This window comes from Zonotrichia leucophrys, chromosome 12 (genome assembly GCF_028769735.1).
Source record: "Zonotrichia leucophrys gambelii isolate GWCS_2022_RI chromosome 12, RI_Zleu_2.0, whole genome shotgun sequence".
NCBI classification, from domain to species: domain Eukaryota; kingdom Metazoa; phylum Chordata; class Aves; order Passeriformes; family Passerellidae; genus Zonotrichia; species Zonotrichia leucophrys.
Genome location: NC_088182.1, coordinates 9,206,700 through 9,224,682, shown reverse-complemented (window position 1 = coordinate 9,224,682; position 17,983 = coordinate 9,206,700). Strand labels below are relative to the sequence as shown.

The 17,983-nt window shown below is 45.4% G+C and overlaps 1 protein-coding gene across 6 annotated transcripts in view; it reads left to right on the top strand.

Moving 5' to 3' along the window:
- The window catches only part of PLXNB1 (plexin B1), a 77,199-nt gene that overhangs the window by 15,020 nt on the left and 44,196 nt on the right, over positions 1 to 17,983 (top strand). For 4 of the 6 annotated variants that reach the window (XM_064724531.1, XM_064724533.1, XM_064724532.1 and 1 more), the window contains exon 2: positions 6,602 to 6,873. The gene's annotated coding sequence lies outside the window, so the exon portion shown is untranslated. The remainder of the gene's footprint in view (positions 1 to 6,601; positions 6,874 to 17,983) is intronic. The other 2 variants (XM_064724534.1, XM_064724535.1) reach the window with 2 other exon arrangements.

Here is a 17,983-nt window from a genome sequence, read left to right as displayed (position 1 = left end):
AACAGCCTCAGGAATGTTCACAATAGCAGTAGGACTTCCATTTTTGCTGTGCCTGCAGTTCTGCACTGGGTTACCTCTGCACACATTATCTCTTTCAAGAAGTTGGAAAGCTCTTCTCACCTGTTCTAGCAAAAATCTCCTGTAGCATTTTCACAGTAGTTACTTTAGATGCCACAACCCAGGCTTTCAGATCTTCATCATTCATGGCATGCAGAAGATGAGGTCGTTTTTATGACCTCCTCTCAAAGGAACAGGTATTTCAGTGGGAAAGATGGTGCTGTGGTTGTGATGGCATTGCAGTGGTACAGCCAGAGTGGAGGCAGTGGCAGCTCCCAGCTGGGCTGCAAGTGACTGTTGGATTTGGTGTTTCTCCCAGCAAATCTGTTTTACGTCAGGGTCTCTGCTGGCTGTCTTGTTGGTTAGCTACAAATGTGTTCAATCTTCCCTGACCCTTCCTCTATTTCACTGTATCCCTGTAAATCTGGTTCAAGAAACAGCTTTGTGGAAGTTTATCTTCCTGCCTCCCCACCTGTTCTGTTTAGCTCAGGAGAACATGGTGCCAGGGCAGGATGGGCTCTGATCAGACACTGCATGGGCTGATGGGGCTCCTCTTCTCTGGGGACAAAAACACAGCAGAAAAAAAGGAAAAGCAGCGCTAAAACCACAGATATTTTAGATGAGGACGTCCTTCTTCATAGCCAGTTCACAAAGAGGGAATAAAAGTTGCAGCAAGGAGATGCCTGTCCATTTATATCAGCCTGGGAAATGGTGGATTTCTCTCTTGAGGCCTATGCCACAGGCATCTTGCCAAAAGGCATCTAGTCTCTATTCACTTCAAACACATACAGTTCCTAAGCCCAGAATGTGCAGAAGGCTCATGAACTGTGATCAGCTGAAGGCCAGAAAGCATGACCTGGTGCTTCATAAAAATCAATGAATTGAAGAGCTGTGACTTCTGGATGCTTTGGAAGTATGAGCAGCACCTGCTGTGCAATATGAACCCAAAGAGCATCAAAGGGTAATCAGCTCAAACATGGATCTAACCTGTGTTTATGGTAGGAAAGTATCCTGGAATCTGTGCTGAAAATTAGAATTTGCATAAGTGAAATGATTTGGCAAACACATGCAGTTGCTTTCTTTGTGGATCCTGTGTATGGGATTTCTTTCTTCAGAGCACAAAGAATTCAAGACAAATTTTACTTTGGAGCTAAAAGGCGTGTTTTTAGCAAAGGCAGTGCAAGCAGTGTTGGGACAGACTCCAGGTCTTTGGTGCTCCTGAAGAAACACAAACAACTGCAGAGAAGGGTATAGCTCAGATCCTTTTGCCAGCATGCTTAGCAGGCAGCCCTGTACCAGATCTGGTTCAGGCTTCCACAAGTGACCTCTGTCACTGAGCAGGAACATAAAGAGCCTCAGTGAGCTTTGGCTGAACTAGGCTTTTGCCTGTCTGCTCTGGAGAGAGAGAGTAACCTCAGTGTTCCCTTCCCTCCCTCCCTCAGTGTGTCTGTGAAAATACTAACTTGATTTAGCTGCCAAAAAAAGACATTTGAAAAGTGCACATTGCTCTCCTGTGTCCCAGCTTCTGTAAAATATGGGTTATGGTTGGTTCCTGTATGTGGTGCTCAGTAATTTTACAGAAGAGAAAACGGCACCACTGCAACTATCCACACAACACTTAATACAGTGAGGTCTTAGTCTGTGCTAGGGCTCCAGAGTGCTATTCTGGGCATTATGAACCTGATTATATTACACACAGAGCTCAGATGGCTCAGAGCCACACTCAGGATATTAACTGTTTCTATTAAGCTTTGCATTTAGAGATCCTTCTGTCAGAGCAGGGGGGCAATGCTCACGAGCTGGCATTCCCACAGCAGAGCAGTGTGTGGGAGCATGGTTAGGGATTGTTTTGTGTTTCATTTGCACAAGGGATAACCCGAGTTCCAGAGCTTGCTAACTTATGGGTGCTCAGTGTAATAATCTTTTCAATGTACTTGTTTTGGTAGCTGCAGGTGTTGTGGAGGAGACACTTACTGATGTAGATGTGCAGGAGAAACTTTACAAAGTGCTATAAATGTGTCATAAGGGGAAATCCATACATGGTGTGTCATCTGTCAGAGAATGTGATAAAGTGGCATTGACTGTGATTACTTGTGATTCTTGACAGCCTGTGCCCCTGAAAGAGTGTTTTTAGGACTTGTTTTAGTTTGTGATGAAGGTGGCTTTAGGAATAGTTAAGGTCCTTCCGTTTCTCTTTAAAAAAAGTTTCTTTTCATGGTTTTGTTTTGTGCTGTTTCAGAGTTTGTAAAAACAAACACCCTGAAAGCCCAAACAACAACAATAATAAAAGAAACCCTTTGTGGATCACCTCTGTGAGCCAAACAAAGTTGATGAGTTTCTCACTGTTTGAACACACATTGTCTGCCAGGTGGGAGCTGTGCAGCTCTTCCTTCCCTCATCACCCTGCAAGTGCAGGAAGAGATAAGAGGAATTTATTTAATCCTGCCCTCACACTGGCTGAATTTGAAGCACACTACCAGACAGGTATGCTGGATTTGGAGCCTAAAAGGCTGCCTTGAGTAGGAAAGGAAGGCAGAGAGTATGGGTATGGATATGAGTAACATATCCTGTTGGGGGATATGAGGCACTGGGATAGTGCTAGTGGGAGAAGAGGGATGCTGGACATGGTAGCACATGCTTTTGGGAGAGTAACCTCTCATCTTGCCCTGGAGGTAATGAGAATTTGCCTTTGCAGGGCTTGGAGTTAAGCCCTCTTCCCTGTAAAACTGCAATTTGCAGCTCCTTTCTCTGTACTGGGAGAGACGCAGCTGTGGAGCAGGGACTGGCTACTGTGCAGCAAAGTTATTCTTTGCAGGAGACAGAAACAAGTGGATGGAGGTACCCATGTGCCATGTGGATCCACATGCCACTGTTCAGTTCATTCTTTGGCTGATGGAGAGAGGTTGAGTTTGCATGTGTTTTTCTGAAGAATATCCCCGTTCTCAGAAAGCAAACAGCTGACATCTTGACCTTGCAGAAGCTTGGATGTCTTTACATTTTGAAAGCACTGCTCTCCAAATGTGGGTCTATAGTGCAAGAAATGCACGTGATGACCTTGGTCTTTCTGTGCCTTCTTGGCTACACTTTTTGTCTGGGATGCCAGTGACCCTGAGATCAGATTTCCCTCTGCTGTTTTGTGTTAAAAATGAAGAACAAACTGTAATGTGCGGAAACAGTTTGTGTGATGGAACCCATCAAAATAAACTAGAGGGGATGGTGGTGGTTGAGAGAGCTTGGCTGAATCTGGTAATTGGGCTGGTGTGAGAAATCGTTCATCTATCACTCTGGGGATAGCGGGAAGGAAAAGGGCAGCCAGGAAGAGACTGAATGGAAATCAGTCCCCGAAATAAATATTGCATGAGTGGGGCATAAAGAGTCTCCTTCAAATCAGATTCTGTGCCTGAGCCTTCCTCCAGAATTTCCTGCAATTTAGACAAATGACCAACTTCACATTTTTTTAAGTGGTGTTTGTGCTGAACACTTGCAGCCGTGCGTTCCCATCCAGCTGCTGAGCAGAAATCCTCGTTCTTCAGTCTTGCTGGGAGCTGCTCTGCGCTTTTTTGTGGCAGCAGCTTTTTGCAATAGGAGCCCCCCCGGCCCAGGATGGCTTTTTCTGTGAAAGAAGGCGGCGAGGCCAGGCAGACATTATCCCTTGCCGGAAGGAGGGACCCGGGCTCCCTGGGGAGGAGGGACGGGGAGCGGGTGATTCATTGCAGCTGGCTGCAGTTTGGCCTCCCCTCTCTCTTTGCCCTGGGTGCCAGGGAGTGACAGCTTGTGGGCAGCAGGCCAAGCTGTGAAAAGAGGAGTGTGTGAGGCCTTTAGCTTTCTCATGCTTTATCAAGCTGCAAAGAATAGCTCGATATTCAGCCAGCGTTGGTGCAGGTCAGGAGAATGGAAATGCGGACTTAACTCCTGACATGCTGGCTGATGGCTGACCGCAGGCTCCGCGCCCGTGAGAGCAGCTTTGTACCGCAGCGTGTGGGGCAAAAGGGAGGAGAAATGCCTTGGTGACATGATAGAGATAACTTTTTTGTTAAGTGGGCAGCCTCTGGGACCTGCTGGGAAAGTGGAAAGATGAAAAAAGGGCTTTGCTCTTGCGGCTTGCTGGCTGTGTGCTGGTGGAGGATGGAAACACTGGAAAGTAGAGATGCAGCAATGACGAGCGTCCTGGGAAAGTGAGAGGGACTGTGATGGACGAGTGGCAGGGCTGTCCCTTCCCTGCTGGCACAGCACTGGTGGCTGCGGTGTCCGTGCCGAGGGCAGGACGGGGCTATGCCGGGATGTCCCCGTGGGCCGAGGTCCTGCCAGCCGGTGCGAGGGCTGCCCGCCGGCGCGCAGGGAGTTAAGCTCCTCATTGCCCGGGGGTGAGCCTACTTCGGGGTGTTGAGCTCCATTCCCACGGCTTTTCCTTTCTGAGGGCTGGGGGAGGGATCGCCTGGAACAAGTAAAATGCCTGGAGGCTGGAAAACAGCACCCCGGCCCCTCTGGCCTTGTGTTGGTCTGGGAGGCATCTGCGCTTCACGGCAGGCTGGGCAGCGGCTGCCAGCCAAGGCCGGGCTCTGTCCCTGCTGGGCAAGAGCCGCGGCTATTTCTCTCCTTTACCAAAGAGAGATGGCTTTGCAGGCAGTAGAGTGCCTGCATAGAGACTGCAATAACAGAATTATCAGCTGGAAGGACATAAAGTAGGAATCAAGCCTGAGCAGTCCTGTGGGCAGATCCCAGTACAGGGTTAACACACAGGTGTTGTGGCTAAGGGAGAGCAGCAACGCTTCGTTCCCTACTGCACATGCATATTTCTCAAAGGCATAAAGGAACAGAGTCCTTTCTTACTTTCTATGCTGACTCTACCTTCTCCTGCATCACTTTGAGCTGCTGAGTTGAGGTGTTTGAAGTCCTGAGGAGCAGAAAAACGGCAGGTGACAGTCTGAGAGGCTGGGTGAGGGAGACAGCAAGCACTCAGAGCTACCTGTGAGCCTAAATCCCACTCTTTCTCCATCAGCAGTGCAGGGGTGTGGGAGAGGAAGAGAGCTTTGCCACATCCCAGTTTGCTGTGGAGCTGAGTGTGTCTGTGTGAGGTACTAATCCCAGCCAGCACCTATCTCCCACCAGAGGGAGAAGGGAGTTTGTGTACCTGTTCAGCCCCTAAAAAGACTCTGAAGTCCCCTCTGAGGTGTAAGGTGTGCAGTCCCTGTTCACAACAGCTTTTGAATTCAAGGCAAGGAACTGATGTGAGCAAATGGGACCCAGTAGCAGCATAAAGGAGAGATGAGCTGTGGAGCAGCATAAAGGAGAGATGAGATGAGCTCAGAGTTTGATTCTACTGGGCTGTGTTTGTGCTGTACAGACCAGCTTTGTTTGTGCTTATGCCAAAGGCCTGGCAAAACTGTGGTTGGAGGCTGGATTTTTGCTTGTGCATTGGGTGTCTGGCCTTGCATCTGCCCCAGATCTTCTTTGCAAAGAGTGAAGTGCTGTGATCCTCCCACTTGCCATGCTAGCTCCTGTGGCAGTAGGATCTGAAGGGGAGAGGGTTTGGGAGGCAGTATTGCCCGTGTGGGCAGAGGCTTTGGGTAGCTTGGGTTAGCACCCAGATACAGACCTTAGTGGTAGAACAGCAGGGTGCAAATATTCTGCAAATACCAGACTGGTGGTGGATCTTGTTGATTGTTAATGGCCAAATCCTAAGACAAGTAGGCTGGAGCCCTTGTTGTCTTTTCTGCAACCAGGCACCTAATAATGGTTGCCGAGCTCTGCTGTGAATGTTCTGCAGCTCTTTGCTCTGTCCATTTATTCACCCAGCACTGGGAAATGTGGCTGGAGTGGGAGCTGGGGTCCCAGGCGGATCTGAGCCCTGTGCAAGGCAGACCTGCAGTGGATGCACAAAGAGAAACTCTCACTGGCTGCGAGGTAGCTTGGACCCAGGTGCAGGGAAGGCACCAGCGAGAGCTGGCTCCCCTGCAGGGACAGGGGTGTGTTCCCATTGTGCCTGTTCCGGTTTGCTCCTGTCTGGCCTCTTCTCATTATTCTCGCCTTGAGCTGTCTCAGGCCCAAAGGCAAAGTGCTGCAGAAAGCTCTGTGGGCTTTCCCTTGAGAGATGCGGGGTCCTTGGAGAGTGGCTGTTCAAGGGAAGCACTGCAGTGGGCTGAATTGAGGCTGTTTCAGGCTGCACAGCTCTGAGCTAATCTCCCAGAGGCAGAGACATTACTCACCAATCAGGAATGTGTCTGTATTTTTCCTAATGAGAACAAAACATTTTATCCCTGTTCATTAGCAGAGAGTTAGCGTGTGCAGTTGCTATGCCAACAGACTCCTCTCCTCCGCAGACACACACTGGGGGTGTCCTCCATGCCATGGTTAGAAGGGTGAGCAGGAAGGCTGGTTCTGGCAAGAAAAAGATCCCATTGTTTTCCCAGGGCTGCCTGGACTTTGTGCAGCTGGCCAGACCATGCCTTCTCAGAGGAAGGGAACCACAGCAGGAGTCAAGTGCAACAGATTTAATTTATTGGAAAAATAGTCTTTGCATTTCATGCTCTGTTGTTTTTTCCAGCTTGAGGCACACTCCTCAATAAGAGAAATGAAGGTGTCTCAACGTTCCCAAGAGCCCAGATGGTAAGCAAAATGTGCCGGGAGTCAGCCCTGGGATGCCCATGGACAGCTGCAGCCCGCTGGGCTCCTCCGTGTTCCTGATCCTCTCGGTGTGTGTGGCCCCTGTCATGCTGGGCAGCCTCTGGATGCTGCTGCGTGACGAACCCACCTGACCAACTGCACCACCTGTGATTAGTTGGACGAGTTCTCCAGGCACGTGGTCTGCTGGAAAGAGTGAGTGGCTCTATGTGGGAGTGTTCGCTTGTTCCCTTTGCAAAGGGAACATTCTCTTTATGCAGGGAAATCCTGCATAAATCCCGTGAAGGATAAAGGACATCTCTTCAACACAACCTCTGTTCTGTAGAGTTCTGCTGTAAGCACATGTATTTACTCCAGAGGTTGCCTATTTGCTTGTCATTTTTTCCTTTGTCACCCCAACTTTCTTGAGAGAGTGATTGGGAATTGTGGGTTGCAATGCTACCAAAGTCAGGCCACTGCACACCTTTTGCAAGTCTTCTTGGCACTTGAAATATAAAAACTAGCTTTTATACTTTAAATTTTCTGTAGAAGGGAATTAATTTAACCTACAAAAGAAACAAACCAAAAAAACCAAAACAAATCCATGAGTTTCTGATGGTGATCTATAAGTAGAAATGGGCCAGTGAGTGTTGCCAAAGTGTCTGTGAAGACAGACTCCTGGAGCAGGAGTGATGTTCATCTCTGTCTGTCAATCACCATGGAGTGTGATGAGCTGCTCTGTGCTGGCTGAGCTTTGTGGTGTTGACAGCTACAGACCCTTGAAGAAATGTCTCCCTGAAAGTGAATTCTTTCAGGCTGCTTCCTATTAGACAGGATAGTTACAACTCTGCTGTCAGTTTGCCTGGTGAAGCACTCTGTAGGTGAATACATGCAATTTGAATATGGGAATTTGAATATCAAATGGAGGGTGGTACACCAGAGATCCCAGACTGAATGAGATGCTGGAGATCTGCAAATCTGCATGAACCTCTGTCTGGGAAGTGAAACCCTGGCACCTGGATACCAGGAGCTGATGGAGATGAGTCACTGACTTTTGCACTGGAGAGATGAGTATCATGTTAGAGCACTGGGAGTACAGGAGCCCTTCATCTGAAGGATTTCTGCTTGTTGGATTTGCAGCTCTAACGTCAGGAGAAATGAAATCAGCAGAAATAAAAACAATGAGCAAAATGAGACAGCAACCCCCAGCCCAGACCTCTCTGGAGTGCAACCTGAAAGTTTGGTAGTAGACCTGGATGGAACTCTTAGGTAATAAAGAGCAAGTTTGCAGAAAATCTCTTTTAATCTGGGGCATCCAAGAATAAATGCTGAATACGTATAACAAATGTACACAGATTGGAGAGTCTGGTTGCCTCAGCTTTGCATTGCTCTGGGTGGTTCCAGTAAAACCATTAACTCAAAGCAGTATGAAATAGGGAATGAGTAAGTACTTGAGATTACTTGAATTCAGTCCAGTCTCTTCTGGATCCATGCTTTCAGGGTACATAAAAAAATACAAGATTGTAAGGAGGCCCGAGGACTGTGTGTTGTTGTATTCTTTGAGATTACTGAGGTGGTTCTGTCCAGATCCTATTGAAAAAGTGCTCCAGCAGAAGTGCACTAGAGGACATGCTTTTTAGTACCTCGAAGTGTGAAAGATCATGTCTGAACAAACTAACTTCTGAAATGTGAGTTACGGTTATTATCTGAGTCGCGCTCAGCTTCATTCCTGTGCAGCCGGAGTAGCGACTTGGTGTTACCTAGGAGAGTGTTCCTTGTTCCCTCCTCTTCCCTCCCCTCCCTTTTTAGCAGTTCAGGGACTGCTTTTCTGCCCTATTTTCTGTGCACCACCAATTTTTAAGAATAAACACAACTGCAGTGCTGTGTGCAAGGCCAAGAGTTCTTCAGGAGAAACATTCACCTTTGCCTCTGAAAACACCTCAGGTGCTCATAGAACCTTGGGAGAAGGGTTCTTTGTTTTTATCAGGACCAGTTATGGGCCATTTGTGGGGTGAGGTGTTCCTTCCAAACCCTTAGAGTGTGGTTCAAAACCCTAAATTGTGGGGTAGGTTTATATTTTTAAGAAGCTGTTAGCACTGAGTATTGCAGCTCTAGGTAATGTATTGTTCTGTTGGGTTTTAATGGCCTTCTTTATCTTTTTTTATTCCAGTTATACTTCTACATATCTGCATCTTTGAAAAACACTTATTTGACTCTTAATAGTAAAACTGGCAAAGAAAAGAGTGAAGCCAGGAAGGTTATTTCAGCCTGACAGGAAAGTTTAGGTTGCTTAGTCAGCTAAGCATGTATTATTAACAAACTTCTATATCTCATAAACAATGTGGGAAGCAGTTAGTGCATTTGTGAAAGAAATCGCTCAGAATTTTTGGGAGTCACAATACACACAATCTCCAAACTCAGATATTCTTATATGACTCTGCAGGAGAACAAGGTCTGGTAAGAATACTGTTCTGTGTAGCGTCAGGAAATCTATAAACACTGTGCCCATACTTGAGGAAAAACTGCTGGATTTAAATGTTGGTGAAGAATGCAAGACAGAATAAAGCTCTGGGACACGATCTTGTGAGGGATCTACCCTTCATCAGGGCAGGCTGATTCAACCATAAGATAATTTGTATTTTCAAAGAACTAACAGGGAGAGAAAGTTTTTTAAAAATACTCCATGTTCTGGTGGAAGAAGGATGCAGCTGAATTCTGTGGCTTGAAAGTAAACTTACTTTTGAACAAACTCAATTTAAGGAGTTAGGCTGAATATTTTAACAGAGAGCTACCAGATGGGCAATTCACTATAGAAGTGGGGAATCCCTGCTGTATTTGATAACCATCACACTAGTTCCTCTAGCTCTTATGGAAGTTGAGTTTTCTACAGCTTTAGGAAAACCATTGCCATCTTAATAGAGTTATCTTCAGTTTTTAGAAATGGAACAGCAGCAATAGTGAACAGAGGTGAGTGTTACCTTCCATACAAAGCATGACAGAGTAAGTCAGGATTCTTCCACCTGAAAAACAATAAGTGACAATTATCTTCAATTCCTGAATCACCTGGAAAGTTTAGAGGGGGAACAGCCTTTTTTTTTTTTTTTCCCTTTTCCGTTAGAAGTATGAACAAGTTTCATGGAGTAAGCTTAAAACCAAGTAACAACTTAGTTCTTGATGTGTGCAGTTAACCTGGGAAGCTTCTTGCTGCAGGATGTTGTGAATGCCAAATATCTGTGTGTATGTGAGGACATGGGGCAGGTCTGTAGAGGAGGGAGCTATTGAAGATTAGTAAATGCACAGAAACCACCTTAATCCCAGCAAGTCCCTGAGCTGCTCATTGTTGAAGCCTGGGAGAGTGTTCAGGGAGGTGAAGTGCTACTGTGGGTTTGCTTCAGTCTGATGTTTCAGGCCAGAGCCAGACTAGTGCAGCCTGGTTTGTCAGCATGGGGTGGGAGGGGGGATGCTAATAAAACTTGTAAAAAAAAGGGAGTGGCACAGCTGGTGTTCTGGGTTGGTTCTGTGCTGCTGGTGATGTACAGCATGCACCTCTTGCTTGCTGAAGGCACTGCCTTGGGCTGCTGCAGTCTGCAGGCTGTTGACTTGAATTTGAGGAGAGGCAGAGAGTGTATGTCTAGGAATGACACAGGTAGGAAAAGTGGTGTGAAGATGAATATTGTAAGCAGAGAAGCTGACTTTGCCCTTTTCCCTGTGGCAAATGCTCTTCCTGCTATTATGGGATGGTAGGTTTTATTGAGATACATAGACTGCCTTACTGCTGATAGCCTACATCTTATTTGTGTTAACTTCCCTCCTTTGAAAGGGTGTTTCTTGCTTTGTAATGGACTCTAACTTCATTTGAGCTAAAATGGGTGATAAGCTGATGCATGAACAGTAAAACCTCTGTTCCAAAGCCTTTTCAAACTAAAAATGTCATGGCCTACGTGAGGTTCATACTCTTCAGAAGTACTCAAAACACTGGTCCTATTTTAAGTCCTGTCTAAACATTTAAAAATAACTCAGAAACAGGGCTCACTTCTAGATGCTTCAGCCTTGAAAGCCAGCTCTTGCAGTTGGTTTTAGATGCTTACCCAAATGTTCAGAGGGCACAGTACAGAACAGCCCTGCTTGTTCCTTTGAACTTTTAATTTCAGAAGGAAGAGAACAACGTCAGGCTATCTGTTATTTTGTCTCTAGAGACATGGTCTCTGCTGTTTTGAGTTTTGGGAGTGGGGGGTTTAAAACGTTTTGTTGACTGATTTTGCTGCTGTGATCCCTGGGGAGCAGCTCTGCAGAGCTGACCGGTAGCGGAACTACGGTGCTGTGTATTCTTGGAGGCAGCTCTTGTGACTGAAAACCGAGTTGGTGTGTTTTGGGAAGCTACAGCCCCTCTCCAAGGACACAGAAACAGTCTTGTGTGCATATCGTGTTCTCTAGTGAACATTACTCCATGGGGTGGCTGAGGAGTTGGGTGCTGAGATTACAGACAGACCTGGGGCTGAGGGAGAATGCAGGTGGAGGGGACTGAAGTTCCCTTCCTGTTGATTGCTCCCCCTTTATCTTGATTTGGTCAACTCTAATGTGGGAAGAAGTTTCTATCCCAAACCCTAAGTCTCATCATTGTGCTCAGTTGTTATCCCATTTTATGGAGTATTTTTCCTGGTTTGTTCTCAGTTTCTCAATTATTGTTTTCATCAGTAGCTTGGCTCAAGCAGTGACTCTCTCTCAGCTTGCTCCTGTGTGTGCTGGACCTGTCTGCCCTTCTCCAGATAGTCTGTCCAGATTAGTTTTAGTTTGAACCCATCTTTAGCCAGTATGATCTTTTCTATTCCTAGCTGATCCATGATTTTAACTAGTGTATTTCCCACTAAGCCCTGAGAAGATTTAAACTAAAACTTTTTCATGAGGCTAAATTTGTGTCAGCCCCACCATGGACTCCTGGGTTGACATTGAGTGGCTGATTATTCAGTTTGGTCCATGTGTAAGTCTGAAAAGTGCTGTCTGAGCCACACTTTTGTGGGGTTTTGATTAGTTATCTGTGCATGGCAGAGTAAACTGTTTCCTTTCCCAGAGGAAGGCACAGTCCCTGTCATGTGTGTGGAGTACACAGCTTAAAATGGCAGAGGAGGGCTGCCTGGAACTGGGACAGTCTGCAAACAGAGCTGTGATGACCACAGGCTATGGTTTATCCTTCTAGCACAGATGTGCATATTTCTCCCTTGTTTCCTTCCTCTCTGTTCTGTCTAGCTGTTCCTTCTAGCAGAGGAGCAGCCACTCAGCTGTAGAACTCAGTGCTGTTCCTAACAAACTACTGTAAATCTGGTTTTCCTGTCTCCTGGGCACTTTTTTGCCCCGGGGTGACCCTGGCAGGCAGCATGGTCTTGAAATGCCAACAGTCAGCCAGTTATACTGGCTGAAATTCCTGCTCATAGCAGTTTGCATTTCAGATTGGCACTGCAGACCTGTTTAGTGCATCTCTGCAGCCCTAGGGTGAAGGTCTGGGCTTCTCTGAAAGGGGAAAGGATGAGCCAGTCAGTCCTGCTCAGCCAGTGGCTGTCAGACTGAGCAGGTGGGAGGGTAGCAAACCAGATGAAGAACATCTCAACCAAAAGTCTTTAAAATTCATGGCTCTCATGAGCAGGTGGCTGATTCTGAACCTTTGTGCCTCTAGGACTGCACCAAAGAAGTTTTCTCAGCCCTGAACCAGGAGCTCAAATATTTTGCCAGTAAAAGTTAGGATCTCCTTAATCTGAGTGAACAGAAACTCGTGTTTGTAAAGCCACTTGAAGGTATAAAATTTCTTATTGGGAGTTTTTTCTTGTTATACAATTCCTTGTTCTGGATAAGATGGGACTAGATGTCTGCATGTTAACAAAATAACTGGAGAACTCTTGTTCTGCATGGTTTATTTCTCCAAGTACAAAATCTTGCAGGGTCCCAGCTTCTGCTTCTTTTGCCACTTAGTTTTCCTGTTGCTTATTTTCACTCCTCCAGGCTGTGGACCCACTGTGGTATGAAGGGAGAGCATTGCCTATTGTGCCCAGCAATAGTTCTCTCACCCCTCTCTATATGCAGTCTGGTGCTCTGAATTTTATCCTTGACACAAGAACTTCCAAGTGTGGGCCGTGTGTGGCGTGGAGGGCTGTGGCTGTGCAGTACAAGAATGAGGCTGCATTGCTGCTGCCAGCCTGTGACTCCTCAGCCATGAGCACCTTGAATGCCCTTCATGGATGGTCCCTGGGCCACCATTCCATGTTGGACTCCATCTGAAAGCACTGAATATCCAGCCTGCATGGGACAGTCTTTGTTCAGAGCTGTTGTGACTGGGGTGAAGTTGATCCTGGCCCTCAGGTCTGCACCCAACCTGTTCAGGCTTCTGCTCTTGTGTGGTGAGAGCTGTTGTTCCTTAGATGTGTTATGTAGGTGTGAAGCTTCCCGAGCTTGGGAAGGTCCCCAGGCTTTTTGAACAGCATGGTGTGTTGTTATCTGTTACTGGCTTTATGAAAGCCTTGGCATTGGCTTCCTGAGGTGGAAGAAAATGTCTGGTCACCTCAGTTTGGATCATTATCTAACAGACCTGTGTAACCTAATTGCCAGACTATTGAGCCTGGTAGTTCACAGCTGATGACTGAGAACCTTGCAGGCTGAGGCACTAATTCATGGCAGATAATTGATCAAAGCGTCATTTCTGATAATGCTTTAACATAACTTGAGTAATACAAGGTAGAATATACCTCATCTTGGTCTGAAGGCAAACCACAAGCAGATTGGGGTAGTGATGTGGAGTTCTGTTTATTCTGCTGTCTCTTCTGGGTGGGAGGGGATAGGTACTACTCATGTGGCTGCATTGCATTAAATGTATTTGCATGTTGCTGCCTGTATTCATGGCTACAGCCAGAACTGCTGACGCTCTTGGAGTGAGAGGGGAAGACTGTCAAATTGCTGTCAGGATGTATGGTTCTCCAGAAGATGAGGGGAGGGTAGAAAAATGAATTTTATTTGAAATGAAGGAAACCACCAAGAAGAGTTCTTCCTGCCCACCCAGGGCAGATTAGTTCTTTATAGATTGATTGTGGTACTAAATCTGAGACTTAAGGGTGTCAAGAAAATGTTTTTAACAGAGCACCTTGCTCTGCTCAATGTCTTCAGAGCAAAATGATTTATTCAAGACAGGCTGTAGTGCTTAACATTTCTTATTTGCATCTTGACACCTGGATGGTGGAGCTCGGGATGTGGTCCTTGCATGTCTGCCTGTGGTCTGTACCACTGCTGGCATGAACTCCTGTGGTGAGCCTGTTCTCCCTTCCACTGTGCAAACCTGCAGGGCTGATGCTGGCATGGAAACCATGGATTTTCCTCTTGGAGTGAAAGTGTAGGACTGGTGCTTTTTCACAGGCGTTTCAGAGGACGTTTGAGGCTTCTCTCCTCTCTTGCTGGGTTACTCCAAGGCCAGGCTGGATCCAAAAGAACTTGCCTTGGGGGTGTGGCCTTTGCCTCTGTGAGAGCTTGGTTAGGGGTCACGGTCCTGTCCTCTGGGAAGCGTGTGCTGGTTGCAGAGATCTCTCTCCCTTCTGCAGGGCATCCTGCCAAGGAAAACAGACTCTAAGGCAGAAGGGATTATGTGGAGATCGTGTGCTGTCCTGGCTGTTTGTGGATGAAGCAGCTGGACATTGCTGCTTTATAGAAATTGGCACAAACAGCTCTGGCAGAGCAGGATTCTGGCTTTTGTAGCTGCTGGAGCCAAAGCTGAGAACAGGAGGATCCTGGCTGAGGCTGGGAGAGGTGCCCCTAATGACAGGGAGGGCAGTGTGGTTGGGAAGGTGTGCCTTGTTTGAGGTGGAGGCCGGTAAAATATGAATCACATGTGTTTGAAGTAGTGATGAAATCCCAGATGAAGGTTTTCTGTAATACCTGGCCAAACAGTCTGGTGTGCTCCAGCTTTCCTTTCTCCCTGCCTAGAACGGATGGTCCTGACCTACTTTTAGCAGCCGTGGTTCTGCCCAAGGCTTGGCTGCTCCGATGGCACACACGGATCTGCTGTGTTCCCTCTGATGAGGAGTTTCCATCAAATGCTGGCAGACAGGGAAGAGCTATTCCTGAAAGAGGGGCTGAGGGTGCACTCAACTTGGATCTGCCACTTCTGTGCTCTGTGGCTCTGGCCCTGGGTTTGCTTTCCCATGGTGTGCATTAACTTTTGTGTTGCGCTGTCAGGATTCAGTTAGATGGTATCTGAATGTTAACATGAGAGATACTGCCTTCAGAAACAGCCAGGGAGGTTAGGCTTCCAGCCTTCTAAATATGTGATTAGGCAGGGCTGGAGTACATTCTTAATATTTAAAAATAAATAAAGTCTATAAATGTACCATAAAATAGAAGTTTAAATAGAATATCATCCTGGGGCAAATTGCAAAGCTCTGTGTAGCTCAGTGTCCTGCCTTTGACAAGATCCAGAGGCAGATGCTTAATGAGGATTGTAAGAAACAGGGCATGTATAATGTGGTGGGTTTGTTTTTTTTTAATTTTTCCCCACCTCCATTTGCCTCCCAGCTTATGACCATCATCAGTTTAGGACTCTGCTTGGCATGAGGAGTTGTATCTCATCATCTGATCTCAACTATATCTATTCTCCATGAATTTATATAATCTCTTTTCTCTCTTGTTTATGTTTCTGGTCTCCATGACGTCCTACAGCAGTGAGCTCTACAACTTAATTATGCATTTTAAATGTTATTTGAAATATTCTACATCCAGCGACAATGTCCCTGAGCTGACTTAGGAAAATTGTCTGTAACTTTAGTGAGTGCTCTCTTGTTTCTGTGTTGTAAAATATGGCAATATAACCATGTAATTCCATCAATAACCCCATGTTTTTCATCTTGACACTGTCATGTTTCAGACCTCTTGACTTTTCCTTATCTTCCCCCTGGTCGTTTCTTTGTCCAAAGTCCTGCTCTGCTCAGTCACTCCTTATATGGAAGCTGCTCCATGCTTTTGGTCATCTTTGTTGTCCCTTTTGTTATTGTCTCCTTTTTCAGATGTGGGAATCAGAACTGCCTGCAGCATTTGACAGCATAATGGGGATATGTGTTTTCTTTTCTAATTACCCTACAGGCCGTATTTGCCTTTTTGCTTGATACTCAGTACTGGACTGACCTATGAAGTTTTCAAAGTTTTTCTGAGTGATAACAGCTAGTTTTTATCCTGTTGAGTCTATGTGCTTAGAATATTTTTTGTTGGTTTTGGTATTGACATTCTAAGATATTGTGTAGTTACTTTTAAGTGCATGAGTTTTATTTTTTACAGTTTTCTCTGAATTTGATGGTGATTACTTTTTTTTTTAATAATAAAATTTGCCACTTCTAGACATATTCCTCTTCTCAGATCTTATGTGAACATACTGAACAGTGCAGATTGCAGAGTAAGTTCTTGGCAGATCTCACTGATAACCCACATCTGACAGAGAAACACCTGTCTTTTAATTACTTACTAAATCAATATAGGGACAGTGACTTTATTTCCACAATAGGTTAACTTTTTTTTTTTTTCAAGAGTTTTAGCTGACAGTTCTTTTAAGATCAGTTTAGTTAATATTAACCAGATTAAAAATTGTCTCTTGGGTCTCAGTTAAACAGAAATGAGAAATCTGCACTTGGAATTTCCTGGGTTCTGAAGAGGTTTCTCTGTGCTCCACATATTCATCTAAATTTTGGGCAACAATTGGCTTCCTGAACTCATGCAAGCAAGTTTGTTTTTATGTGGAGTGATGGTCTTAGATTTATGTAGATTATCATAGAAACAGAAAATTTGCTCAGCAGAGCCAATTGGATGGCTAACTTCAGTGAGCCCTGCTTTCCTTACAGGGTTTTATTAAGCTCTAAACCTGTCTAGGCTCTTTGGATATACTCTAATAGAATGGGATATTTTTTTCCTAACTAGGTTTTTTTTCCCCCTAATTGAAAGTTAAGTCACTGATGCAAATGTAACATGTGATGTGGCAGCTAGAAGATCAAGGAGTTCTTGTGTGGGTAAATGGAGAACTGGTGGGTTCAAATTGGGTAAAATAACATTTGAGTGCAGTGTCAGCCAAAGGAGTGGCCTGTCCAGGTCAGGTCCTGTCAAAAGAAAATGCTTATCCAGGTCAGGTAGCTAAAAAAGTAGGGTGTTGACAAATTGGGATGAGATCAGAGAGCGACTAGGGAAATTAAGTCTTTCTGACTGAAGAAGCTCAGACCACTTAATGTATCCATCCAAAGGATTACACGTGGCTGCAATCTGTGATTTGGGAAAGCTCAAAGCTGGCAGGATGTGGAAGGGAAGGATTGCATTATGCTTGTCTGCCCTTCGTCTACTTCTTAGGCATCTATTATTGTCTGCTGCTGCAGCTAGGGTTTCTGTGTAGGTGGACCTCTGTCGGACTTAGAATAGCTGTCTTTATCTTCTTGCCCAAGGAGGATTAAGAAAGAGGATTAGTTTTCAAACCGTTCATACAAAAAGTGACTAGAAGCTTCTTTGAGTTGGAAGATTTTGTGACAAGTTAGACAATATGAGAAGGCATTTTTACTTGGGGTAGAGAGCCCTCAGGCATCAGCTTGCTGGGTTAAGGTGGTAGCTTCTATAACTTAGGAGCCCTAAGAAAAAATCCTGGTATCATGAGGAGACTTTAGTCAGGAGCTCATGGGCTAGAAGGGATGTTCACTGGTTTTCTTTTGATTGCACAGAAAGTTGGAGCAGATCCTAAAGGACTTTAATCTTCAAATGTGTAACACTAGCAGAACATTATCTTTTGGTTGTGTTAAGATGCTGTGAAACTACCAGCTGGCTTGATTTTCCCTTTTAAAAATGCACATGCAACATGGTCTTGAGTTCACATTGAGTTAGTGTTTGAGAGGATGGTGAAGTGGAAAAGTCAATCCTTGATTTGCCATGATAGTGTATATGTGAAGAAAGCTTCTTCAACAGTAAGCATCTTGTGGTTACTTTATATTCCTTGTAAATGTTTATGTAGTTGGTCTTGGTTTGTAAAAATTTCACTATTTAACATTGTATTAATCATTAACACTTCATGAGCTAGTTGTACTGGAAGCTTAGTGTTTATAACACATTTTCATCAGTGAAAGGATGAAGTTTGGTTGTGCTAGAGCTGTTTAGAGGAAATACCTATTCACTATCATCAGTTAATTCCAGTACAGCTGAAATTAATATTTAAGTAGTCCCAGAGAGGTAGAAGCACTTTCTGCAGTTTTTCCAAAGAGCAATGCAGGAGCATTATTGAAGTTATCACACAGTTGACAATATTTTGTGCAACATTCTTTCAGTATGACTTCAATCA